The sequence below is a fragment of the Sinohyriopsis cumingii genome, chromosome 3 (assembly GCF_028554795.1).
Source record: "Sinohyriopsis cumingii isolate HCF-2022 chromosome 3, ASM2855479v2, whole genome shotgun sequence".
NCBI classification, from domain to species: domain Eukaryota; kingdom Metazoa; phylum Mollusca; class Bivalvia; order Unionida; family Unionidae; genus Sinohyriopsis; species Sinohyriopsis cumingii.
The window spans coordinates 101557482-101584800 of record NC_142963.1 but is presented as its reverse complement, the minus strand read 5'-3'; the positions used below and the strand labels follow the sequence as shown (position 1 = coordinate 101584800).

The 27319-nt window shown below is 34.3% G+C and overlaps 1 protein-coding gene across 1 annotated transcript in view; it reads left to right on the top strand.

Annotated features, from left to right (window-relative positions):
* Positions 1-1547: 1547 nt before the first annotated feature.
* Positions 1548-27319, top strand: part of LOC149803406 (zinc finger MIZ domain-containing protein 1-like) — a 410193-nt gene continuing 384421 nt past the window's right edge. Inside the window, exon 1 of the mRNA XM_089953103.1 lies at positions 1548-1664. The gene's annotated coding sequence lies outside the window, so the exon portion shown is untranslated. The remainder of the gene's footprint in view (positions 1665-27319) is intronic.

The following is a 27319-nucleotide window of genomic DNA, read 5'->3' as shown; positions in this document are numbered from 1 at the left end:
TATTGGTAAAATAGCTTACAGTTTATTTAGGTTTATAAATCTTTAAAAAAAATTGTGCAATGATTTTTGAATTAAATTCAGAAAGCATATTATTAATTAGTATTTTATGCAATGTAAAGAAAGAACAGCTAGTTCTTCAATTTCCTGATGAATCTCAGCATGTTTACTGAGAAATTATCAGCTTCAATTAAAGATCCTGCAGTTAAAGTCAGATCTTGAAATTTACTCTACACCGTCACTATCAATATTTTTACTGTCACTGTAGTCGAGGTAATCATCTACTAATCTCTTCAAGCTTGAGTGCTCTATTGGGGACATTCAAGTGCCCTCGCTGCCAGACAGAATCTCAGATCTGTTCTGCTTTGTTCACCATTTCTATGCCAGCAAAGTCTGTGCCCTTTCAACTGTTTATGTCTGTTTAGAATACACCAGTAAATTTACTTCTAGCATTTACCTGTTCACTTTTTTCTCCAAATCAAATCTTTCCTCAACACCTCTCTCTAAATTTACTTTGTTATTGTACCACATTTCAATTGAATGTAATAAATTCAATTTGACATAGCATCAGCGTTACATGACTAGCATTGTGTGAGATAGCAGCTCCACTGTATTGGCTGAATCGCTGGCTTTTATAGAATTGTAATTCATTGAAAATTATGCCATTTGAAAGAGACTTATTGATTTCCGCTGATGATAATTTGGGCTCAGAGAAAGTTGCCGGTCGTTTTTTGATAGCTATTGGATTGAATATCTTGTTGCTAAATTAATGTACTTAAGAGTTAGTTGGACTAAAAATATTTGCATTTATTTGTGACATCCTAGGTGGTGAGCTGCCGGGACGGAGGAGAAAAAGAGGATAATACAGGAGATTAGGAAACATTTACACACATTTCAACAGAAAGCGAGAGTGAACTACAAAAGTGACCAATTGAGAAGTGCTTCTCTCTGTCATATTATCAGCTAATCAGGTAGGCAGTGCTTCTTTGCATTGACAGTGTGGTAGTTTGATCAGATTTGTGAGCGAGTTAGTGGGGGTGATCATCTAAATTGAGTGGAATGGAATGGTTTGATGGCCTTTGTGTAGACAGCTAGTGGAGATTTTGTAACCTGACTCCAGAAAGGTAGTAATCTGACTACAGAAAGGTGTTTGGGCTCCTCATCATCACTGCATTATTTGGAGGTCAGGTGATAGGATAACCAGCTAGTCTTACCCCAACTTAATATCCGATCACAGTGATAAACAGCAGCTCAATAGTTTGCAGTGGAATTGAGGACAACCGTCATACTACTAAGCATGTACTACCGGTAGTTGTCAATCTTTTTATTCTTTGACAAATCATAGGCTCTTCATTCAAGGCACTTTAACTTTTTATAGAAGAGTTGACAACATTGTTTTGATTTGTTTGCAGTATATCAATTACATCCCTGCTGGTGTGGGGAGAATTTTTAATGCTACTTCTTAGGCATGATTGTGTGAGGAGAAAAGGCTACAATGCCACTATCTCATAACTGACATAAGAAGAAGCAGCCGAAAACTGAAAACTGAAACTGGCGAGTTAATAGCTTGAATAACTTGTACAAAGGATTACAAATTTCCATGCTACGGGGTTTGATTAATCATAAAACCACAGTGACTGCTGTCTAGTGTTGCCTTCTGCTCACAGGTAAAACCTTTTGTATTAGTTGTGTTAAAGCAGACATAAAACAAACAGTTATGTTAAGCAGACAGTAAAGTGTACTGTACATAGGTATACAGTTACATTATTGGCATAGTATGGTTGTTTGATATGCTCATTATTATCCATCTTTTCTCTGAGTGATATGTGCATGATGCTTACATGGTAATATCTGTGGTAGGCACACTTAATTACAGATGTCATTGATATGTTGATTTATGTCTCGATGTTATACAGCTCATTCACATGAAAATGATATACTCGTTACCAGTTGGGATTAGTGGAAGAAGAATTATAGCCCTGTAGTCAAATACTTGTCTCTACAGAAATACGACTATGAAGACTTAACATTTATTAATGATAGTATGACTTTTTTTTGTATACATGTGAAATTGTATATATTGAAACCTTCTATAAAGGATACTTGGGGACTTTACATTTTATCCTTTTTGGACCGGTGTCCATTATGTAGAGGTTCATTGTGTACAAGTGAAAAAGGGGCTCTTAATTTGTATTGTTCTTTAACATGAAATGTACAAGTCTTATTTCCACATGCATTGGTTGGCCAGGTATCGCATGTGTGTGGTTATGCATTTTGGATGTCTCAAAAATCAAAACTAAAACATGGTCAAAAATATTTTAGATATGTAGTTGTGAAATGAGATACCAAATCATTGTACAGGAGAGCTCAATTTCACTTTTGATCCCTAATTTTATCAGGGAATGGTAAAGTGTACACATGCATGGATGCATGCATGCACGCACACACACACACACACACGCACGCACGCACGCGAGAGGACAGTTGATACCTGTGTCTCCATTTGTTATTGTTTGAATAATTATAACACATTTTCTTTGTTTGTGTTTTTAATATATTATCTTGACTTGTTTCTAATTTTCACTGTGCTTCCCTTCAGGATACCTAGAAACAAAAGTTTATGGTATTGTCTTGGTTGGCCTCACTCAGTTATTTTTTTTAAAAACTTTCTTGTTAAGGTGCTTTGCTTAATCACACTTTCACTTTGTGATATCTGAGTTGTTTCTTATTATCCCCACAATACATCTGCCATAAAGCAGGTTATACATTGTCATGATGTTGTCCATCTGTCTGTCTGACTGTTACCAATCTGGTTTTTGTACATAGTAACTCAAGTAGTCCATACTTTGTAGTTACTAAACTTTGTGGATGTCTTGCAGTTTGGATCAGAAAGAATCTGCCTTTTGATTTCAGGATGATTAGTTCTTAGGTCAAGGTCACTGACTATAAAAAAATTGGTGTCAGCACATTGACTTTAGTTCAACATCATGTACATGTTTCAAGCTTTGTGGATGGTTTGCACTTGGGGTAAGGAAGAAGCTTATTAATTTTGGAGTGAAAAAGTCAAAGGTCACTTTGTCTGACAGAAAAGTAGGTTTTTTGGATAGTAATTTAAGTCCACTGACCAATGTTTGTGGAGAGCTTGCACTTCTGATATGGAAAAGGCTTAATTTATTTGGGGGTCAAAATATCAAAGGTCAGGGTCATTGTGATTCAAACAAATATAGGTTTTGCTCAGTAACTTTTGTTGTAGAATTAGTTCCTTTGCCAAACTCTCAAGATAGTTTGTGCTTAAGCTAGCAAAGTATTGTAGATTCTGGGTCTAAAGGTCAGAGGTCATGATCATGGTATGACTAATAAGAAAATGATAATTTCTGCACATTCAGTTTAGTTCAAGACTGATGAACTTGAACAAAGGTCAAAGTATTTGAGACCTCTTGGTCAGTAATCTTCCCATTCAACCTTAGCATACTAGTGCCTTCACAGAAAACAATTAACCACAGGGTGGGCATATAATGTGCAGTTCATGTTATCATGTTTGAAAAGGGGTGGGCTACCTTGCTTATGTGTACATACATCAGTCAATCGATCCATTAGCAATGTCATTTATGTTCTACTACATTGTTGAAGGGACAGACTTAAAACTTGGGGATGAGGGTTGTCTGTGGATGGGCACAGTGGCTTTAAAATTGGCTGTATGGACACCCCTGTCGGTGGGGCAAATGGGTTGGGATAGTTTGTTTAAATTATAACTTTTTAAGTATTATAGGTAAAGATCAGAAACTTGACATGTGTTGTTGTCAAGGCTTTAACATGTTTAATGGGGTGTTAGATTATGTCTATGTATTGCCCTAGGGAAAGGGAATACTGCCTTTGTGCTGCAACTTGGAAACTGCTGAGATCCCCACCCTATAACTGTATACTGGCTTGAAGGACATGCAAAGATGAAATCAGACATGACAACCAATTCAGACAGTAGGCCATGCCTCTGGGGTTGATTACACAGCTGAAGTTCAAATCCAACAGAGGTGTATTTATCTCAGAAGATATTGAAGATATTTTTGCAATGCTTTGTGCTGATGATGTTGCTAATTGTGCTGATATAGTTAAGCTAATTCAGAACAAAAAATGACATTGAACATTTCTGTAATAGAACTGGCATGATGGTCAGTCTTAATAAAACTAAAATCATCATTTTCAGAAATGTGTGATATCTGAAGCAAAAGGAGGTATGTTTCTTTTTATAGAAAGTCATACTGAGTCTGTGCCTTATTACAAGTACATGGGCCTATTTTTCACCCGAAAGTTGATTTGGATAAAGATAGGTAGATACTAAACTTCAAGGATTTTGAATTATTAAAAATAATTTGGCTGTTTTAGTGTAGAGCATGCTTTTAACATTTTTGATTCTGTAATAAAACCAATTGCTTTGAAGATATGAATTTAGCAGAGATATTCAAATTGTACGGCACAGCTTTTGCAAACAGTATTTAGATTTCTTAAGACTATCAATAATACAATTTTCTTAGGTGAGTGCATACCCATTTTGTACTTCATATTTCTGCAATGTATTAAATACTGGTTGAAGGTTGTAAGAATGCCTTCAACTTGCTACCAACAACAACGTTATTAGTGCTGAAAAGATTAGATGAAAATAACCATGTTGTCTGGGCTACCAAAGTTAAAGAAATGTTATTTCACTTCTATTTTGGGTATGTTTGGCTTAATCAAGATGTTGGAGATAAAAAAAAAGATTTTTCTCAGTATTTTGGGAAAGAGTTGAGTATTAGACATTCCAAAACTGGCACAGTGATATTAACAATTCACATAAATGTGTGTATTATAGCATGTATAAAACCTAATTAGAGCTGGGAAAATAACTCTCATATGGATTATCATATTTTCTTAGGAAGTTACTTGCTAAATTAAGGTGCTTAGTGCATACACTGAAAATAGAGACAGGTAGGCATAGCAGGATTGAGAGAAATAACAGGTATTGTGAATAAGCTGGAAAAGTAATGTCGATTTGGTAGAAAATAAATTCCATATTGTTTGTGTTTGTCAAGCTTATGGCCATTTATGAAAGAAATACTTTAATGAGGTTTATTATCTCTATCCATCTGTAGAAAAATTTGTATCCCTCATGAGTCATAGTAATATATTAATTGTAAGAAATCTTTCTTACACTATCAGTTTAGCTTTTAGTCTTAGACAATCTTTGATAACTTAAATGAATGGTGATTAATATACATATTTATAAAATAATGCACCAATCATGGAACATTATGTATGTATACTCACGATGAACACCATAATTAACTTCTTTACACCATGGCACACAGTATATTTACTTGTATTGTATTTTGTGATATGGGCTTTTACTATTACTACTGAGACTAATACCACTACCACTTTTACTATTACTACTGAGACTACTACCACTACCACTATTACTATCATTACTGAGACTACTACTACTACCACTTTTACTATTGCTACTGAGACTACTACTACTACCACTTTTACTATTGCTACTGAGACTACTACCACTACCACTTTTACTATTGCTACTGAGACTACTACCACTACCACTTTTACTATTGCTACTGAGACTACTACCACTACCACTTTTACTATTGCTACTGAGACTACTACCACTACCACTTTTACTATTGCTACTGAGACTACTACCACTACCACTTTTACTATTACTACTGAGACTACTACCACTACCACTATTACTATCATTACTGAGACTACTACTACTACCACTATTACTATTACTACTGAGACCACTACCACTTTTACTATTACTACTGAGACCACTACCACTTTTACTATTACTACTGAGACCACTACCACTTGTGACCACTTTTACTATTGCTACTGAGACTACTACCACTACCACTTTTGCTATTTCTACTGAGACTACTACCACTACCACTTTTGCTATTACTAATACTAGTACTGCTACTAATATTACTACTTCTGCTACTACTACTATTACTGCTGAGACTACTACCACTACCACTATTACTATTACTACTGAGACTACTACCACTTGTGACCACTTTTACTATTGCTACTGAGACTACTACCACTACCACTTTTACTATTACTACTGAGACTACTACCACTACCACTTTTACTATTACTACTGAGACCACTACCACTTTTACTATTACTACTGAGACCACTACCACTTGTGACCACTTTTACTATTACTACTGAGACTACTACCACTACCACTGTTACTATTACTACTGAGACTACTACCACTACCACTTTTACTATTACTACTGAGACCACTACCACTTTTACTATTACTACTGAGACTACTACCACTTGTGACCACTTTTACTATTGCTACTGAGACTACTACCACTACCACTTTTACTATTACTACTGAGACTACTACCACTACCACTTTTACTATTACTACTGAGACCACTACCACTTTTACTATTACTACTGAGACCACTACCACTTGTGACCACTTTTACTATTGCTACTGAGACTACTACCACTACCACTTTTGCTATTACTACTGAGACTACTACCACTACCACTTTTGCTATTACTAATACTAGTACTGCTACTAATATTACTACTTCTGCTACTACTACTATTACTGCTGAGACTACTACCACTACCACTATTACTATTACTACTGAGACCACTACCACTTTTACTATTACTACTGAGACTACTACCACTTGTGACCACTATTACTATTACTACTGAGACTACTACCACTTGTGACCACTTTTACTATTACTACTGAGACTACTACCACTACCACTTTTACTATTACTACTGAGACTACTACCACTACCACTATTACTATCATTACTGAGACTACTACTACTACCACTATTACTATTACTACTGAGACCACTACCACTTTTACTATTACTACTGAGACCACTACCACTTTTACTATTACTACTGAGACCACTACCACTTGTGACCACTTTTACTATTGCTACTGAGACTACTACCACTGCCACTTTTACTATTACTACTGAGACTACTACCACTACCACTTTTACTATTACTACAGAGACTACTACCACTACCACTTTTGCTATTACTACTGAGACTACTACTACTACCACTTTTGCTATTACTAATACTAGTACTGCTACTAATATTACTACTTCTGCTACTACTACTATTACTGCTGAGACTACTACCACTACCACTATTACTATTACTACTGAAACCACTACCACTTTTACTATTACTACTGAGACTACTACCACTACCACTTTTACTATTACTAATGAGACTACTACCACTACCACTTTTACTATTATTACTGAGACTACTACTACTACCACTTTTACTATTACTACTGAGACCACTACCACTTTTACTATTACTACAGAGACTACTACCACTTTTACTATTACTACAGAGACTACTACCACTACCACTTTTACTATTACTACAGAGACTACTACCACTACCACTTTTACTATTGCTACAGAGACTACTACCACTGCCACTTTTACTATTACTACTGAGACTACTACCACTACCACTTTTGCTATTACTAATACTAGTACTGCTACTAATATTACTACTTCTGCTACTACTACTATTACTACTGCTCCTACCATTACTACCATTATGACTGCCACTACTATTGCTAGTACTGATACTACTATCACTACTTCTGCCATAACTACCATTACTACTACTACTACCATTACTACCACTATGATGATTACTATTACTAGTCCTGATACTACTATTACTACTTCTGCTACTACTACTATTACTACTACTACTACCATTACTACTTCTATTACTACTACTATTACTGCCACAACAACTGTTTTACTAGTACTGTTACTATTATTATTATTACTTCAACTACTATGAATATTTCTACTACTGTTACTGCTACTATTACTGCAATTACTACTACTCTGAACCTTGGTAAGAAAATAAGATAACTACTTCAAGTAGCCTTGTTGGTGAAAATTATTTAAGAAATATTTCATGAGATGTATTAATTCCCATAGGATATGGTGAGGGAAATAAATGTTACAAATGACATATATTAATCTTTACAGGTCAATCAGTGCACAAGATAAACTAGAAATAGGAAAATGGGGCATATTATATAATATAGTCTAAATATTAGTCTGTTGGTCTAAAATGGATTTCAAACAAGCAGCCCATGGTGTTATTTCCAGCAGTTGTGAAGATGGATATAGCTGTAACATCACTAAATCAAATACTAGCCTCTTGACAGTATTTTCCTACCAATATTTGCTGTAGGTGTACAGTTCATCTTGGAACTGTTACAGAATCACACAGAACAATGCTGTTAAACCATATAGCAAATACCAATAAACCTGTCATAAGAAAAAAGTGGTCTCTAAATACGGGTGGTCTCCTAACAAGTTTGTGCAGGAGAATCCGTTTTCATGTTCAAATTCAAGTGGGTATGAGAAGGAGAAATACCCATAGTAACTGTACATACATATTGTTCTTGATTGATAGTTTTTGTTAAAATTATTAGAGGCATCATATAAAAAACCCAAATTATATGCACTAAAGCTGGATCATCATAAACATGTAGATTTTTATTGAAGATTCACATGTAGTCTATTTCTATAAGATTTACACACTTAACTATTAGGTAACATTTATCCTATCAGTAAATTTTGATGTTAGTTATGGTAATACATACTTGATAATTTATTTACAGCAAAAAGTCCAAGTCAACTGTGAAATAAATTAAAAAATGGATAAACTTGATAAACAAAAGGATGGCACCAATGCATGAAGGGGAACTGATGACAGTAACTCTAAACGAAGCATGTTGGACCTTGTGTGGGTTTTAATATCAATAGCATCAATAAAAGAGTATAAATGCTGTTACAATAACTTGAGAACTAAATCAAGCATGAAATGCAAATAACTTATGAGAAAAAGACAAGAAGATCACATTCACACAAGTCATTACCTATTATTTCTTGTCAGACCTATCATGCTACAGTGAAATCAGGATGAGTAGATCTCATGATGATATATGTAGGTTTTCAAAACACATAACCAGAAAAGGCAAACTGTTGCACTGACTATGGAAGTCCTTGATTGTTGATCTTTTAAAGTTGGAATGGTTAATTGTAATAGTGACTTTGACCACATTGGCTCTGCAGTGGTGACCGTGACTCTTACTCAGAGCTGGTTTAGTATGTGGCGTTCAGTTTTACTGAATAGATCAAATGGAAATTGTGATAAAAGTCAACTTTCCCACTTTTTTTGTGTGCATCTTGAATCAGAATAACTTTCACTCACCCGCAGACTCTACTCAACATTGGTAGTTACAAAGAATTCATTACAAGTCTAGTGTTTATTTCTTGTTTTGCGATATGGTCATTCATTATTTTGTAAGATGGTCATTCATTGTAGGGTGGAAAATTTGATTTGCATCATGGTTGCAGGTGGTTGCTGACATCACTGTATTCATATAGTAAACTAGATCAATGCACTTTGATTGCGGTTGCTCATTGCAAAAGCTGCTCAATTAAGATTTCACTATAGTGATGATGGATTCAGGTTATGGAAATACATAAGAAAACATCCGATTTGTGCTTTAAAAATCTATTGCAGGGATTTACCAATCCACTTGCCCAACTCCCAGGGCAAGCTCAGATTTGGTTCAGGTAAGCTTAGATGCAAGGCACTACTAGCCCATGGGCAGGTCCAAAAAAATTGAGAGAACGATACAGAATATAAGAAATTTTATTAAATGTTGGTGGTGTGAGTAAAGAAAAGTAAACTCTGTGCAAGTTAGTTTACTGACAAGCGATGGTGTTCAGTTTCTAATGCTTTATGTTTTTGCAAGTTTTATACCCTGCAATCTTGCCACAATTCACATAAGACCTTTATTTAATATTTATATGTAGTGCATTCTTCTTCTGTATACAGGTACTTGGCTACAGTTTCTTTTATCTGTTATGTGTCGTTTCCATCTTTTAATCAATATCAAGTTCACATTTTGTTTTTTATAAAAAGTTGTACCTATCCTTTTATCTTTCTACACCGCTCCCTCGATAACTCGTACCCTGATAACTTGCTAACATGCTTATAACGCAGTGTCAGGCATGGATCCCATTTTTAAAACCCGAAAATACCCCCAAAAATTATCCCTATTTATTGAATTTGAAGAAAATCGCGATCAAAACTGGTAATGGAAACTTTGATGTATCGCTTGTTTTATCATTGAAAATGGTAGATAGGACCTGGAAATTTTAATCAACACTATGAAATATCAAATTTCAAAATAACTCGTACAATTTTTTACATTTTCTTTCCAAACAACATTCTTAGTACACCGTAATTGTTTTGTCAATTGAAATTTGTGTTCTAGTTCCATCTTTTAGTTCCTTTTAAGTGTAATTGTCATAAGTACAATGTGTCTCTTGTAATTAAACCTAAAATGCATCAATCTACCATAACAGACATGTCCACGAGCGTTTCTCTGAGAACCTAATTAAGTGCCAACCGTGTTTTGATAACTGACTTGAGGAAGTGTTTGTTGTATTGTTGCACTGAATTAAAAGCTGGCCTACTTTATTTTATCACGTTAATTATGTCATTTGAATATAAAAAAAAGGAGGTGGAATAAAAGCAAAGTTAAAAGGCAAAAAAATTGGACTAACTTAAAATCTAGCGGCCTCAGTCGTATGTCGGGGAACTCACTTCATTTGATCAATTGAACACTGTAATAAATGTTATTGTGTATGTAACAGAAACTATCTTAAATTAACCGACTGTTTCATAACTGTGATCAAAGATAACAAGACAGCAAAGCGAAAAGAATACTTCGTAAAATAAAGAGCTTGACTTCACAGATACGGACCATTGTGGGCAAGCCAGTTTCAGAGAATTCTTGAATTGGCATTTAGAGATATCCTCAGGGATGATAAGAAATTTCATTATTACTTCCAATGAAATCACGACATTAACATTGTACTAATTGAACAATAAAAAATTGAATTTCGACTTAGACATGTCACGAAATGTCGCGTGTTTTTGATAAAAAAGGAATCTTGTTTGGTGGTGTATCAACAGTTAGTCTAGTTCCCAAATTGTGGACTACCGATTTGGGAAGATACTATTAAATACCACTTCGGGAACCAGACTCATCAAGAAAACAAAAAGCAGTGATGTAATACACAGATTTTTCACATAAACGTGATGGTTGTTCAAACCAGTTGGAACGATCTTTCATATCTTGGATATTTTGAGAGAAAAAAAATGTTATTTAAACAGAATAACAAACAACTTCATTAGAAAAAGCGCATTATTAAAAATCATTATTGATGTGATTGCAAAATGAGGATTCAGTTATTAAACAGCCCAGTCCCCTAACGCCGCCCCCCCCCCCCCAGTTTTCTTGATGTCAAAGCGATATTTTTTCTCAATTTTTGAAGGTCCCACATGTTGGGATATTATGTTTTAGGCAAGCTCAAATTTTGCAGATTCAATTTCAGTATTCGAGTCAGCTTGCCACAGAGCAAGCTAACTTTTAGACAATTTGTAAATCCCTGTATTGCTTGTCACTACATAAGATAACTATAAATGATTCATCATGCAGACTTGAAATTTTGTCGAGATACTGCCTAGATACCTATTTTTTCATATAAAATAATGTTTAAATTAATTTTGTACCTTCTAACAACTATCATAACTTCAGGTGACCTTTATGTAAGTGTCATTATTGTTCGTCTTTGTACTTGTTAGAGACAGGACAGTACTACTGCTCAAACATAACTGAAGGCCTTTTTGAATTTTGAAAATCTTCTTTCTGCATCAGCTTTGCTGTTGGGGATTGTGACACATCCTATGGCCACACTAGATTAAATGTAAAGTCTTTGTTTTCGTGAAGGTAGATGATAGTTTCCCATGTCATGTGTTTTACAGTACATGCAAAGAACAAAATGCTCTCACATGCTACTGTGCATCAACCAGGAGTTGTTAAATTTAGTTTGGCTGGACTTTGCTTTCTTCACAGAAGTCTCATCTGCATCTGGACATTTTGCTTTAAAAAATGAATCACACCTCCACCCTATTCCCGCAACTAAAATAATATTGTTTTGCATTTTATTTATTGAGGAAAATCCAATGTGGCATCAGTTGATGGATGAGGGTACAAAAACGAGAAAAACCTTAACTCCTGGTACATGGCCCTATTGGGGCTAAGGATAGACCCAGAAATCCATACTGACTGCACAGAGTAACTCGTCTTTTTCATGCCAAATGGCTTGGAGAAATACAGGGTACAAAATGACTTATCATTGTTATGCAGAGAAAGTGACCATATATATTGTCATTTATGGTCAAGGAAAGAAAATAAATCATATTAAAATTAATGCAGCAACTATGTGTGGTATTTTTATGCCTGCTCCACTTTTAATACATGTGTGAATTTACATTCACATGATGATAAATGTGAACTTAGAGCTGAGCAATATCACATCCATTTGGGCCTCTTGTTTCTGGTTGGAGTTTTTTTAGACAACAAAGCTAATAATAAAGACAATATCACTGCTAAAGCAAGACTAAAGTGTATGGGCCCATTTTCATATTTTCCCAAAATATCTGTTCAAAAATTTGATCAATGAGTATTTAGGTATGGACCAAATTAGTTATGTAAATGGATTTGGTCAGAAAGAATAATACAAAAAATTGTCCATACCATCTTGGATAAAAGCAGAAAGTTCATATGAACCTAATTCTAACTTTAAACTTCTTGTGGCAAAAGCTGTATAGGTGCACTTTTTCAGGACACTTTGGTCCAAACCAGATTTCTAATATGTAAATAGAGTTTGTGACACCTATGAAGTATAGAACTAAATTGAACATGTCAAATTGTATGGTCTGGACAATTTTTGTCAAGCCCAGGTTAGTGGGAAGTGAGACCCATCAGTCATTATTCTGGCGCCAGCAGTGTTGGTTATTTGTTTTGGTTTTGTTTAAAGGTTTTCAGTAATTCTTTGATCAGTGCAGGAGCTGGTCTTGTCTTTATATGAAGGGGCCTATATCTAAATATCAGCGGTGATCTTTCCATTTGTTCCATGAGTTCTCCAATTTCTTCTATTTTAATTGTTAGTGTACAAAAGTCTTTTCTTTCATACAATAGTTATCACTTGATGTAAACTCTTTTCAGTTAATATCGTCATCAGCAATATTTGATACCATTGATGTTTTTATCTATTGATATTAGTGGGTGTATGACAATTTAAATAAATTATTTGTATTTCAATTCAAACTTTAGAAAAGCTGTATTAATAGATTGTGTACAAAACAAGCTTCTATCCATGTGTACATTAGTAGTAATATGTGGGCTGATTTTGTCCCAGTATAACTTCTTAATGATATGGTGAGTTTAGTATAACTTTTAAAGCATCAGTTGCCAGCTTGGCATCCACACAGGTAAATTTATGATTATTAAGTCATAGCAGGTTTTGTTGATGACCTTCCTAGAGTGGAGTTGTTGTTGTTGTTGTTGTGGGGTTTAATGCCATTTTTCAGCACACGATAGGCTATACATGGCGGCCAGTATTAATGGTGGAGGAAGAATCCGGGAAAACCCCGGAAAGAACCACCGACCTATGAGAAGCTACTGGCGAGCTTTCTCACATACCCACATTTGCCTAGAATGGAGTCTAATATGGTTTTATTCCAAATTCCCAGTTGTAATAAATGGTCTCCTTTTAGCTCCAAGAGGACCATATTTACATCAGACAGTTCCTTTTTAAATTGTTCAAAAATGATTTCACTTAGCCCCATCCACACTCATGTGCATACAAAATTATTTCCTAATTGGATAAAAACCACTTAGTTTACAGCACAGTTACAACATAATCTAAGCTCAAAGTTAGAATGTATTCTCTATATTTTAGTCGAGTTGATGGGACCTTTTCAGTCTGTGGTACCTTGTGTGGGACCATGTCAGTCTGGGATCACAGAAGCTTGACCTATTACATGCTACTTCGCCGTCACTTGTGCCAGATAGAAACTGGTAGACCTGCTATTGGTCATAGATAAATTAGGTCACCATGTGCTAGCCTAGATAAGATTGCTCAGCATGGTGGAACTCTCCTTTTTGCAGATGTGTTTTGTTATGGTTTACCTTTCTAGAATCCATGATGTATCTGTGTGGTTATAAAAATATAGTACTTTTTATGTCCCTATTGACTGCAGCAAGGGCATCTTGATTGGGTCCTATCCATCCAGAGAAGATTGTTAGCAATATTGCACAAAATCCTTTCAAAATAGACAAATTAAATATAGCAAGTATATTTATATGCATATGTAGAGTAAATGATTTTACTTTCAAGCTATCATAAATATTTAAAAAATATTTAACATTTTTTTGAAAACATTTTTTTATTAGGACGATTTTTTGACAAAATCCTTGTCAGCGTGGTTAAGCACAAAATCCTTTCAAAATAGACAAATTAAATATAGCAAGTATATTTATATGCATATGTAGAGTAAATGATTTTACTTTCAAGCTATCATAAATATTTAAAAAATATTTAACATTTTTTTGAAAACATTTTTTTATTAGGACGATTTTTTGACAAAATCCTTGTCAGCGTGGTTAAGCAACATTACATTACATAATTCGACAGATATTTTTGTTTGCTTACATAGATGACCTGATTAGATTTACATGCCATTACAGCAATTTTCAATATTTTATAGATTTACGTGCCATTACAGCAATTTTCAATATTTTATGCATTTATATTTTTTTCTTCAGTGAAAATCTTGTTAGGAAGATAGAGCCAAACCACTTGAGAGAAATAAATGCAGTGTGGTAGTCATGTTTTTATGCATATAGAAATGCAAATAAACTGATTAGGTTGTCATACCTTTATAGCAATTTTTAAATTTCTATGGATTTTTGAACTTGTGAATTTTGACCTGCAGTGCAGATATATGTTTTACAAACAGAAATCTCAGTTGTTCTTCAAATTTAATGTTGGGTGCTTAACCAAGTTAAATTCCGTCTTCAACATCAGTGATATACTAAAGAAAAACATTAATATAAAAAAATAGTTTCTTTTAGTTGCAAATAGCCAATTCCTGTTTTTATGCTGAAATCAATGTTCATGTTTTGCTTGTCTGGTATGTTAAATTTTTGAGGGTGTAAATATCTACCATATATCAAGCTGATATGGTTCCCTGGTTGTTGATCTTAGGTGTGACTGATGTTTGAGTGAATACAGCAGAGAAGCCAGTCATGAGGTATAAGAGTCAGTTTTTTCACCTTATTATGTTTCTCTGATTAGGCATGAAATTGTCAGATTACACACAGAGGTTGGAATGTTCATACATCCTACAATATAGCTTGGCCCCATATTTGCACTTACAAGAATCTAATCATGTGAAATGACACTGTATATAGTTATCATCCAAGTATAATGGCTGTAGACATAATTTTTTACCACACTCATAACATTTCTGAAGGTAGTTATTTCTTTATCAGTCATTTCTGAATCATGATATTGTAATAGTAAATGTGCTGCTGCATTGTTGTGACACTATTTATCAGAACAATACAATTGTATGCAAGTATTAGTGAGGGTAACTAATAACAGTAAAAGTTTGATAATCTGGAAGTATGAGAAGACTTGGAGTTTGGCAGATGATTAGAAGTCTGAAAAACTGATATTTTATGCACAATAAATTGTGAATTCTGGGGATATTACCAGAATTCTAGATAAACAGTATATTTGTATATTTAACACAAACTAAGCACACATAGTTTTTTGAATATGTCAAAATTATGGAAAGCAGTTTAATTTTAAACCTGTAGTCCAGTGTTTAGGTATATTATCTCCTCTTCACCCCCACCTAGCCCACCAACTAAAGAGCACTTAACATTATATTGTCATGCATTTTATTAACAGAAACTGTGATAGAGAAAAGTTCCAGACATTTTGTGAAAGCTTGCCATAATAGTACTTAATAATGGTGATAACAGGTATTAATTCAAGTAGAGCTACAGTACATGCAATGCTGATTATGGATTGCCCACTCAGCAATATGGAAGTGGATCCAGGGGGGCAAGGAATTAAGTGTCCACTATGAAAATTGGATGACATTTTGTTTGGTGGATGTCCACTAAGCTTAGTGAACATCCACTCAATCTAGTGGAACTCTGCCATGGATTTGATTGTAGCCAGAGAGGGTTTTATGGTTCCCTTAATTCATTGTTTTGGATTCGCTCTGTGGGTCAGCATATTTTACAAACTGATGGAAGCAATCCCGAAGCAGTGAACCCAACCATGCTAGGTGTCAACTTCACATCTTTACCTGCACAAACTATAGAGCAGTACCATTGTAGAAAAAAATAAAAGGTTTAATTTCTTGAATATCCTCCCACCCTAGTTAGAGATACGTACAGGTGAACATGTGCATTGTAGAAGAAAATAAAAGGTTTAATTTCTTGAATATCCTCCCACCCTTATCCATGAGGGAGAGTAAATCAGAAATTGCACAAATGCAGTGTGCATCCTTGTTGATCGGCTAGTGTGCTTGTGGCTGATGGTGTATACACATGCAGAAATTTACATACTGTTCTGCATCAAGTGGTAATTTCGATGTTCTATCTCAGTAAATGCTATTTGATAAAATTGCTTGTTGTACTGGTTATTAATTTTTCAGTTCTTTTTAGTTTAAATACTGTTGCTAAGGCCCAATAGAGCAAATTATTGAAAGCAGTCATAGTTCAAATACATAATTAAAAGTGCCATCTTGTCACAAACACATAAGACATTCATTTAATATAGTTATCATTTATTCCATTTGTCCTTCAGATTAGATTTGAAACAAGTTTATATCACATAAACAGAGTAAATACATTTATCAAGTTGAATAAATGTCAGAGACATGATAATTGCTTAAAAAGAAGCTGAACTTTGACACTAAATAATTGTGACCAATAGCGATTACAATTGAATGCTTCACTATTTATAGCTTACATGTATACTGTATTTTCGTGTATATTAGATGCACCCAATTATAAGATGCACCCATATATAAGACGCGGGTTTTGATGATTTGTGTAAAAAATATTTTAAATAAGACGCCCATGAATATAAGATGCACTCGGCCTCGCCATCTGCCGAACTGAGCAAACCCTATATTGACTGCAGATGACACAGCGTTGATTTTTTATAACTTATAAGTTACTTATGGTATTGATCTGTATCTAATATTATTTTGTTAAGTGCTATTACATTATTGTTCCAGTGAAGTTTAATAAAATCTTTTGAATAATTCTATGTGTTGTTTTGTTCAAATATGTACTGGTAAACATCCGTTTTCAACCACAAGTGGCTACCGGTACTTTCCTTTGTCATAAACGCAGATATCTCCAATGTTTCGATCACTCACCTGATGTAAACAAGGCTTCATTGACTGTTTTGGCTGGAGTTCAAAGAATTGTTTGAGGCAGGGCCGCAGTGGTTATCGTTTGATCTTATCTTCCTTAAGTCCGCTAGGCCTAGGCTTCAGCGGCTGGGGTTAGTATATACCATTATATAAGGTATACGTGGGATCAATCTCTTGTTATAAATAAATGAGTGATCAATCTGTTGAGTATTTATAAAATTTATAAAATTTCCATGATGACGAAGTGAAAATCATATACGGATGATTTTAAATTAGACGTCATCAAGTTTGCCAAGGAGCATGGCAACAGAGCTGCTGGAAGAGAATTTAGTTGCAGTGAGAAGAATGTATGTGATTGGAAGTTGAAGAAAGAGGAGCTTAAGAAGATGAATCCAAGGAAATGAGCTCGTAGAGGTAGAAAGGCAAGATGGCTGAACTTGGAAGAAAATCTTGCCAGTTGGGTACGTTTGCAATGTGAAAGTAACTGTGCAGTTTCAACGATATGGATCAAACTCAAGGCTCAAATTATTGTATCAGAAATGAAGATCATTGACTTTCATGGCAGTGCGAAGTGGGTGTACAAGTTTATGAAACGGAACAACCTTGCAGTCTTGGCATGTACAACTGTTGGAGAAGCTTCCAGACGATTGGGAGAATAAATTGGATGTTTTCAACACCTTTGTTCAGAAGGAAATAACTGAACTGAAGTTGGCAGATGATGACATCATCAACATGGATGAGGTTCCAATGTCATTCCATATTCCAGCTAGCAGATCAGTGTCAGAGAAAGGAGTAAAGACAGTAGCGGTTGATACCATGGGACACGAATGAACGAACTTAACTGTTGTGTTGGCCTGCACAGCTGCAGGAGGAAAACTGAAACCCATGATCATCTTTAAAAGGATAACCATGCCCAGAGAAACTTTGCTAGCTGGAGTTGTTGTTGTTTGCAATAAAAAAGGCTGGATGAATACAGAGGTGATGCAGACCTGGATGGATAAGTGCTTCAGAACAAGAAGAGGCAGATTTTTAAAGAAGCAATCTCTTCTGATTTTCGACGCAATGGCTGCCCTTAAGGAGACAACTGTGCAGAAACACATCAACAGTGCTGGAGCCCACATAGCCATTATACCACGTGGTCAGACTTGTAAGCTCCAGCCCTTGGATGTTGCCGTCAATCATCCATTTAAGACTTTTGTTCATGAGGAATGGGATTGTTGGATGACTAGCGGTAAGCACACCTTCACGCCAGCTGGTTGACGTCGTGCAGCATACGTAGAGGTGTGTAATTGGGTTCTCCGGGCATGGGAGAAAGTGAAAACAACAACAGTCATCAATGGCTGATGTGGAATAATTCCAGAATCTGCCTCTGATATCAGTTCTTTGGACAACTCCTCGGCTGCATCTGATACCACTGCATGATGCCAATGAGGATCGATTAGCAGCGGCTATGAAGGTATTTGGCGACGAGAGTGAATTCGATGAAAGTTTTGATGGATTTGAAGCAGAAACTGATGACAATGAAGATGAATAGATTGATTTTAAATCAAGACAAACAGTATTTTTAGTAAATGTTTATTATATATAAATTGTTGACTGAGTTTTCGTTTGTGTAAAAAAATAATTTGATAAGACGCCCACAAATATAAGACGCATTTAGGGTGCGGGGTAAGTAAAATTTTATATAAGATGCGTCTTATATACGTGAAAATACGGTAATGAAATACAAAGGATATCAAGACCTTTATGTCATAATTCTTTCAAGTTTATTTGGCAGGAATAATATGGCATTGTATATTAACATACTACAAAAAAATATAGATGAGCTGACCTAGAAAATATTCTTCTTAACTTTATCATTTGGCTTGGAAAATGACATTGAGTTTTGAAAGTATGACAATTTCTTTAAGATGCAGAGTTCATCTACACTGTTGAAGTGAATTTAATGAACAAGGTTACTTTTGTTCATCACTTTTTTGTGTGAATCGATCATCAGGCATGAATTGAGGAGTGATATTCTTACTTTGAAATTCGCTACACTTGTTAACAATAGCAAGACTGGAAACTGTTAAGCTTTGATATTATTTGTTTTCAAAAGAAACATTAACTTCTGAATAAAATTTGTTTCTTGTTCTCATAGAACCAACCAAGAAACTAATGAGACATTAAGTGAAAATTGAACTTTGGACTCAAAATAATGATTTAGAAATGCTATGATATTAAGTTGCGATATTTTCACACAAAAAAATGGTTTAGAATAGTATATAAAACAAATCATTTAAAGATTTTCCCCCCATTAATCTTTCAATAACATAACATGGAATAGAAATCTGTATCAGCAAAACTTAGTAGTATGTTTAATGGATAGTCTACTATGCTAAAATGAGTTATTATATGCAAAATTGAGAGAGAGAGAGAGAGAGAGAGAGATGGAGTTTATGCATAACAACTTTAAATTGACATAACCCGTAAATTATTTTGCTGACTTACACAATGACTTTGATCATTCAGGGGTATGCAGTTTTGAATGTACTTCAACAATCTTCATTTCGTAATTTTGTTGACTGACAAAATATAGAAAGTTTTGATACCACTCTTTATTCAGAATAAGTAAGCAAGTAAATTGCTGCTTAGAAGTAGATCTCTTTTATGAATTTAAAAAAGAATTTATCTGATTCACTGGGTTATTAACCTGCTATTATTGTGCTTTTCTTATTTTCTTATCATGTCTAGTTTGGTTCTGTAGTCCAGTTTGGTCATAACTAACATAAGTGAACTAATGGCTTCAGAAATTAACAAATTAAAAGTTGAATGAACCAGCATTGCTGCTATGGATAAAGTGAACACCTTGACTGTATTTGTGACAACTGTAGCATTAATATGAAGGTTCACAACAAAACATGAAATAATTGGGATTTACAATGTCTAAGGCCAAAACCTGTTCCACCTCAACATCAGGGTGGATAAAAACGTTCTACCAGGGATACCCATTTAAAGCCATTAAAATATGAAGCCATGTATTAATGGTTAGCAGAGCAATTAGAGATAGATTTTATTGCCTTGGGATTCACATGGCTTATGAATTTCAGGCAATACACTGTATTGTTGACAGAGATGATGTATTCCGCTTATGGTAATACATTACAAAATTAAACAAAAAAGAACAAAGAAAAGCAGGTTATAAATAAAATGAAATTCTTCCTATATGAAACTAAATCCTCACCAATATTCAAAACTAGATTTGTTAATTGTGACTTAAATACAGTCATGTCTACTGCAGATAGATACTATTTCACAAGTAAGTTTGCATAATAGTATGCATTTCTGTTCAGCTTCAGAAGATGGCGATAATATGATGGTTGTCCAGGAGAAATTAACTGCAATATGGATAAAACATTTTTCCACCTCTGCACTTGCTAATTGTCCCCACCAATTTTTATGTGCCATATGCATGTTTAGCTTCAGGTATTTAAACTTGGATTGTTATTGCTTTTAATTCTACTTGGGATTCCAGCTTGCTCATGTGACTTTAAACTTACTTTTGTTGCTGAATAACGCAATGCTGTTTTTGAGATTCTTTTACTGTAATTTCACATGATTTGCTAAACCCTGTTGTATGTCTTCTTTGGTGACAACATGTTTTATCTGCACTGTTGCTAATTTCTTAAAAAGCATAATCAAATAAAATGTAACAAGTCTGTAAGTAAACTGATACAAATAAGACAACATTCACTTGACATCCAGGAACAGTTTTACATTATTTGTCATGTGTATTGGAAAGCTGTACCAATGAAATCATACATGCATCAACTAAACCTAAACGTAATACAAGTTTATCTCCTACTGAAACTATTTAGGATGTTATATTTTTTCATTACTTTCACCTGTTCGTTTGGTAATATAAAACTTGTTTGATGACCAAACTTAGAATCATAAGTATATTTGTTTGAACTGCTGGCAAAATAATAAAGCTGCATGTGCTTTATAGAGACTGCATACAAAGAGTAGGTCTGTGGTACAGGTAGATGTGTCAGATTCTTGTGAAAAACGCACTGCATGGATATGTGTATTTGGTGTGGATGTAATACACAGAGGCTGGTATAGAGGTTGTATTTTTGATAGCGCTGTATATAGTTTGTTGTTTGGGAACAAGTTAAGTAAACAGTTTAAAAGTGACTTGGGGGATGACCCACCCCCACCCCCAAAAAACCCAAACAAACATCACAACATTTCTCAGATTATTTATTTTAATAATAGACTAAATAGTCCATGCAATGTTACAAATTGCTTCAAAGTCATTATTTCCTGTTGTATGATCACACTAACAAATGTATGTGTGATTTCTTTTTGTTTCTTTAAAAGCCAAACCTATCTAAGTCTCTTATGGTTATTACGGGCCCTGAGTGGCCAAGTGGTCTAAAGCAGTCTCTGTTATGGATCACTGCCATCTCACCTCTGTGTGCCTAGGTTCGAGTCTTGGATTCGGCCTATGTGGGTATGTGAGAATGTTTGCCAGTAGCTTCTCGAGGGTCAGTAGTTCTTACTGGGGTTTTCCTGGGTTCTTCCTCTACCATTAATACTGGCCTCCATGTATAGCCTATCATGTGCTGAAAAATGGCGTAAAACCCTACAACAACAACAACAACAACAGTTATTAAAATGACAGTATCATTAAACTCTGACATTATCATATATACTTGCTTATAAGTTATGTCAAACTGCAAACAACAAAGATCATGATCTGCCATAGCATAATGCACCAGCAGATCAGGGTCTATGTTGATTATTCTACTGATTACTCCTAACAAACTGCGTTATGTGATGGCAGATCTGAGTCTGTGCAGTTTACAGTCGGTCTTGTCTTATAAGTGAGTATATACAGATTGTGAAGCACCTAAATATTCTCATTGGATTCTTTGGTGAGAAATATATCTTTCATCACTTGCACTATACACATGTCAATACATTTTACTGGGTGAGTCTTTAAATATTAAATTGCATAGTGTACATATTTAAAAAAAAAATAGCATTCTGCACTATCTAACAAAGCCCATCATATAGGTAAGTTGCACAAAATATAGTGGACATCACCTACATCAATTACACTGCTGTGACTTTCCAATCCATCCACTGCATGATTGGCCACTTTATCTGATGTGTGATGGACATCAACATGGATTGGATGGATCAATCTCCACCATAGATTTTCCATAATAGGCAGTTTGTGTACTGCATCTAATCAAGTTCATCTAACTTGATCTTTATCACCAAGACATTTGACAATTACTAAAAGTCTTAATTAAGGTCTTGATGATTAAGACATAATCTGGAATTGTAAGTTTGTTTTTGTACAGTGGTAACATAATGCCTGTCAAATTTTTGAAAAATGCAAATTAGTTTCAAATTGGGGGAGAAAAATGCAGAATTCATTGAAATCTTATCTTGAGTTATTGTTCTCGGTTCAACCGTGAAATCAATAAATGTGGATGACCAGAATCAGAATTGTCAGTGTTTTACTGTATTGGTATGTGTTACAAGCAAGCCTGTATTATACTGGGATCATTCGTACCCCGCACAATCTTTAAGTATATATGATGATGTGAAACCAAATAATACTTGCTTCTTGCCATCCCAAAAATGCAATAAAAAGTAAAATAAAATTGGCAAGAAATTAAATAACTAAATTTAGTGTGATTCAATCTGTGCCCCACCGATGTTCAATCTGTGTGTATGTGTGTGTGTATATATATACACACACACACACAATCCAAAGTGAGACTAATTTGTAGTTTGATAAGCTGAAGGTTTCGTGAAGTCTTCCTTTGGACTTGTACACTCTTTTTATTCACAAGTACAGGTACCGGTAACTTTATATTTACTTGATACAGTCAACTTCTAAGGTACAGTAGATAGACAGTTATGTAGTAATACAGTGCACAAACAATAAGACAATTATGTAGTAATACAATGCACAAACAATAATTTAGTACAGACCATGACATAGTATGTGCTGGATCTTTGACCTAATTTGCAGATTATACAAATCTTTATTGTGTTAATTGTTAATCATTATTGTTATTTGGTTTGTAATATATACTACAGTGTTGGTGCAGAACAAGAGATATTTAGAATTAATATTTTTTGGATCAAAGTTTTTTTTATAGTGTTGGAGATTTAACCCAATTACTTAAACATCAAATAAAATCTGATGCTTATACTTAAGTCGAAAGGGATAAAAGGAATGTAATATTACAGATTTTACAGCTAGTTGTTGATTGATTTTTTTTACTATCCTTATTTTGTGCAGTTCATAGTTTTTCATGTTGGTTCTAGACCATATGTTTGACAATTTTTATTGGCATTTGTCTCCTACCACCATCATCCAAATTTCATTACCACTACACTACATTTTTATAACTTACTGATATATATTACATAAAGCATTAGTTATAATATATTGATGTCCATGGGATCTTTTGAAACTGTTCTGCAAGCAAGGGCACCTTGTACTCAAGTGTGCTAAAAGCAGCTCTGTGTCATAATGAGGTATGTTGTATATTAAAACAAAAAAATGATACATTTATAGAAATGAAACCACAAATAATAATTCATTCTTGTCTGCAAAGAATTAAAATGTGATGAAAAAAAGAAAAACAATCATCAAGCTAAAATTAAGCTATTTGATTTAATGGGATACCAGTCCCTCCCTTACTATTGTATATGAGGAGCAGTGTTGTTTTTTATTTAAAAAAATTATAGAGTTTTTAAGGTGAGGGACCATTGCAAAATGTTAGCAAGTAAAGGTTGTACAAAATTCAATTTCATGAATATGATGGACATTGCAACTGGGCAACATGTTTGACATTATATTATTGCCAATAAATATCTTTATGCTATCATAAGAAAGTGGTAGTTCGATAAACAGAAATTGACAAATTGAATTTAGTCATGCATTTGTGAAAATTAAGCTTCATTGATGTCTGGAATGTTTCTTAGGTGGCGCTCTACAGTTTCATATCTTGCATAGTGTTAGAATTTTAAAGAAAATTAATTTCCCCAGCTTTCCTCACTGGTTATACTGACTATTTAAAAAAGACCTTGTTTATCTTATGAATAGTTCAAAGAACCTTTAATTCCCTTTATTTTGTTATATGATCGATGGGTGTACTATAGGTTATAGAGTATACAGCTTGGCCTTACTCCAGATGTGCACCTTTCAAAAAAGTGCCAGCTCCACTTTGTCATTTTCACTTCCTTAACTTCAGAGGTAAATTGTATCAAAAAGAGATGATAACTTTTTTGACATTTTATGTATCGGGTAAATTCATTCATTGCACTTTCAGAAGCTGGTATTGTCTAGTCGGGCAAAATTCATTTTCCCTATTTTAATAGCTGCTACAGATAGTGTACTTTAGACTAATCCAGGCTGATTTTTGAGCATAAGGGAGCAGTCATTTTAGTTAGCAGTGTGCTTAGATCATTTACAATTTCCAAAAGTACAATATATAATGAAATGTCAGCCACATTTCATTAAAGTAGCAATGAGGTATGCCAACATTCTTTCCACTGTGCATGTTTTAAATGCAAACAACTTCACCTTACATCTGTCACTCTCTCAAAATTACATAATAACTGGTGAGTGCCTCCTTAGGGATTCTGTTCTGATGGGAACACTATTGCCAAATTTTGACAAGAAACGATTGTTCAGTTTGTGCTTCTATCATTTGGGAAATGAAGTGTTTCTCTTTCAGTTTTGTCATTTATGTCTATATTATGTGAATTAATATTTTATGTTTATATCAAACTATTACAGACTATTGGCACATCAGCACTCTAGTTTGCACTTCATTCCGAACACCAATGAAACTCATTTGGAATATTTGTTACTTTTGAACTTTGACAGAACAATTAGGATTGTTTAGGATTTCATTCACCAGAATGTAAGTTATTTTTAATTTTTAACTTTGTATTCTAAGGAAATAAATTATTTGTTGAATTTTAAAACAACTTTTTCCCTCTTTTCTGTTATGTAGTTTAAGATCATAGTGTCATAACAGTTTTGTTGATGCCCAATTTGAAACAGAACTCTCTGTGGGAAAAGTTGAACATTCAAAACGTAGTTGTTATTAATTGTGTATTATTTTTCATCATGCACATATATGTATTAGTACGAAACAAAATCATAATGATCAGAAGGATGTTGCTCCTAAATGTCTATTTTCAACAAAATCGTAACTTGGAAATTCTGTCATCATATACAAGAAAGTTGCTCAAGGATTTATTTATTATCCACTACCAACATTATATTAGGGTTGTCTAGAAAGGCCTTTGTCTTCATGACTGTCTAGCCATCACACTTTTTGTTTCTGAAACATAACTCCAGAATCACTCAAGATATCTCTATGAAACATTGTACACTGGTTCAAGTCACAAGTTTTATTATAAAGGTATTTAAAAAAATTTCCACTGATATTTCCATCCATTCATCCACTATCCACACTTTTGATTCCAGAGGAAAACTCTTGAACCATTTAGATATCTCTAAGAAATTTGGTATACTTGTTAGGCTAGTGGTGTATATGCCTTTTGCTGTTGTAGATCATTCGTTTCAATGTTTGCAATATTTTTTTCCATTTGTCTATTTATAATTCATCCATCATACACTTTTTCTGGAGCTTTACCTTCAAACCATTTAAAGTGTCTCCAAAATACGGTACACATATAAAAATGGTTGTTCTGAAGTGCCTTTTTCTGTTTACAATTCTCAGGTTGCATTATTTTTTGTTTTTGACCATTTGTTTGTCCATCTGTCCATCCACACTTTAATTTCACTATTTAAGATATCTGCGTGATTCATATATTAAGTTAGTGGTATGAACATGACTTGTTCTATTCACAGTTCAAATATGTTTTGAGATTTTTTTCCATTTCTCTATTCATGTCCATAATTCATACTTTTATTTCTGGATCAAAACTTGTGATGCCTATCCCATCATGATGCATTTCCCTTGTAAATATGAATATTGTATAGTATAGAAATTCTTAACAGATTCTTGTGTTTTCTAATATGCATTCTGACTGGTCCTGGACTGGGGATGAATACTACTCCATCTTAAGTTTGGCAAGGATTGGGGGCAGAATGCCGGTGTTAAAAGAGTTGTTTTGTTTTCAGTTCATCATGCCTTTAGTTACCTAATATCACCTGAACTCTCTGAGGTCTCTTCATAAAACGTATCTATCTTGACTAGACATAGACATTGACATAGACATTGTATCTTGTAATAAAATGGACTCTTTCTGTCATGACTAGACAGTGTGTCCTGCAATAAAATGGACTCTGTCATGATTAGACATTGTGTCATGTTATAAAATGGACAGTGTCATGACTAACATTGTGTCATATTATAAAATGGACTTTGTCGATCATGTCTTGACATTGTCATATAATAAAATGGACTTTGTCTATCATGACAAGAAATAGTGTCCTGTAGTAAATGGACTGTGTTTATTATGACTAGACATTGTGTCCTGTAGTAAATGGACTCTGTTTATCATGACTAGACATTGTGTCCTGTGGTAAATGGACTATGTTTATCATGACTAGACATTGTGTACTGTAGTAAATGGACTTTTGTCTATCATGACTAGATATTGTGTCCTGCAATAAAATAGACTCTGTCATGACTAGACATTGTGTCCTGTGATAAAATGGGCAGTCTATCATGACTAGACATTGTGTCCTGTGATAAAATGGACTTTGTCTATCATGACAAGAAAGTGTCCTGTAGTAAATGGGCTCTGTTTATCATGACTAGACATTGTGTCCTGTAGTAAATCGACTCTATCATGACTAGACATTGTTTCCTGTAGTAAATAGTCTCTATCA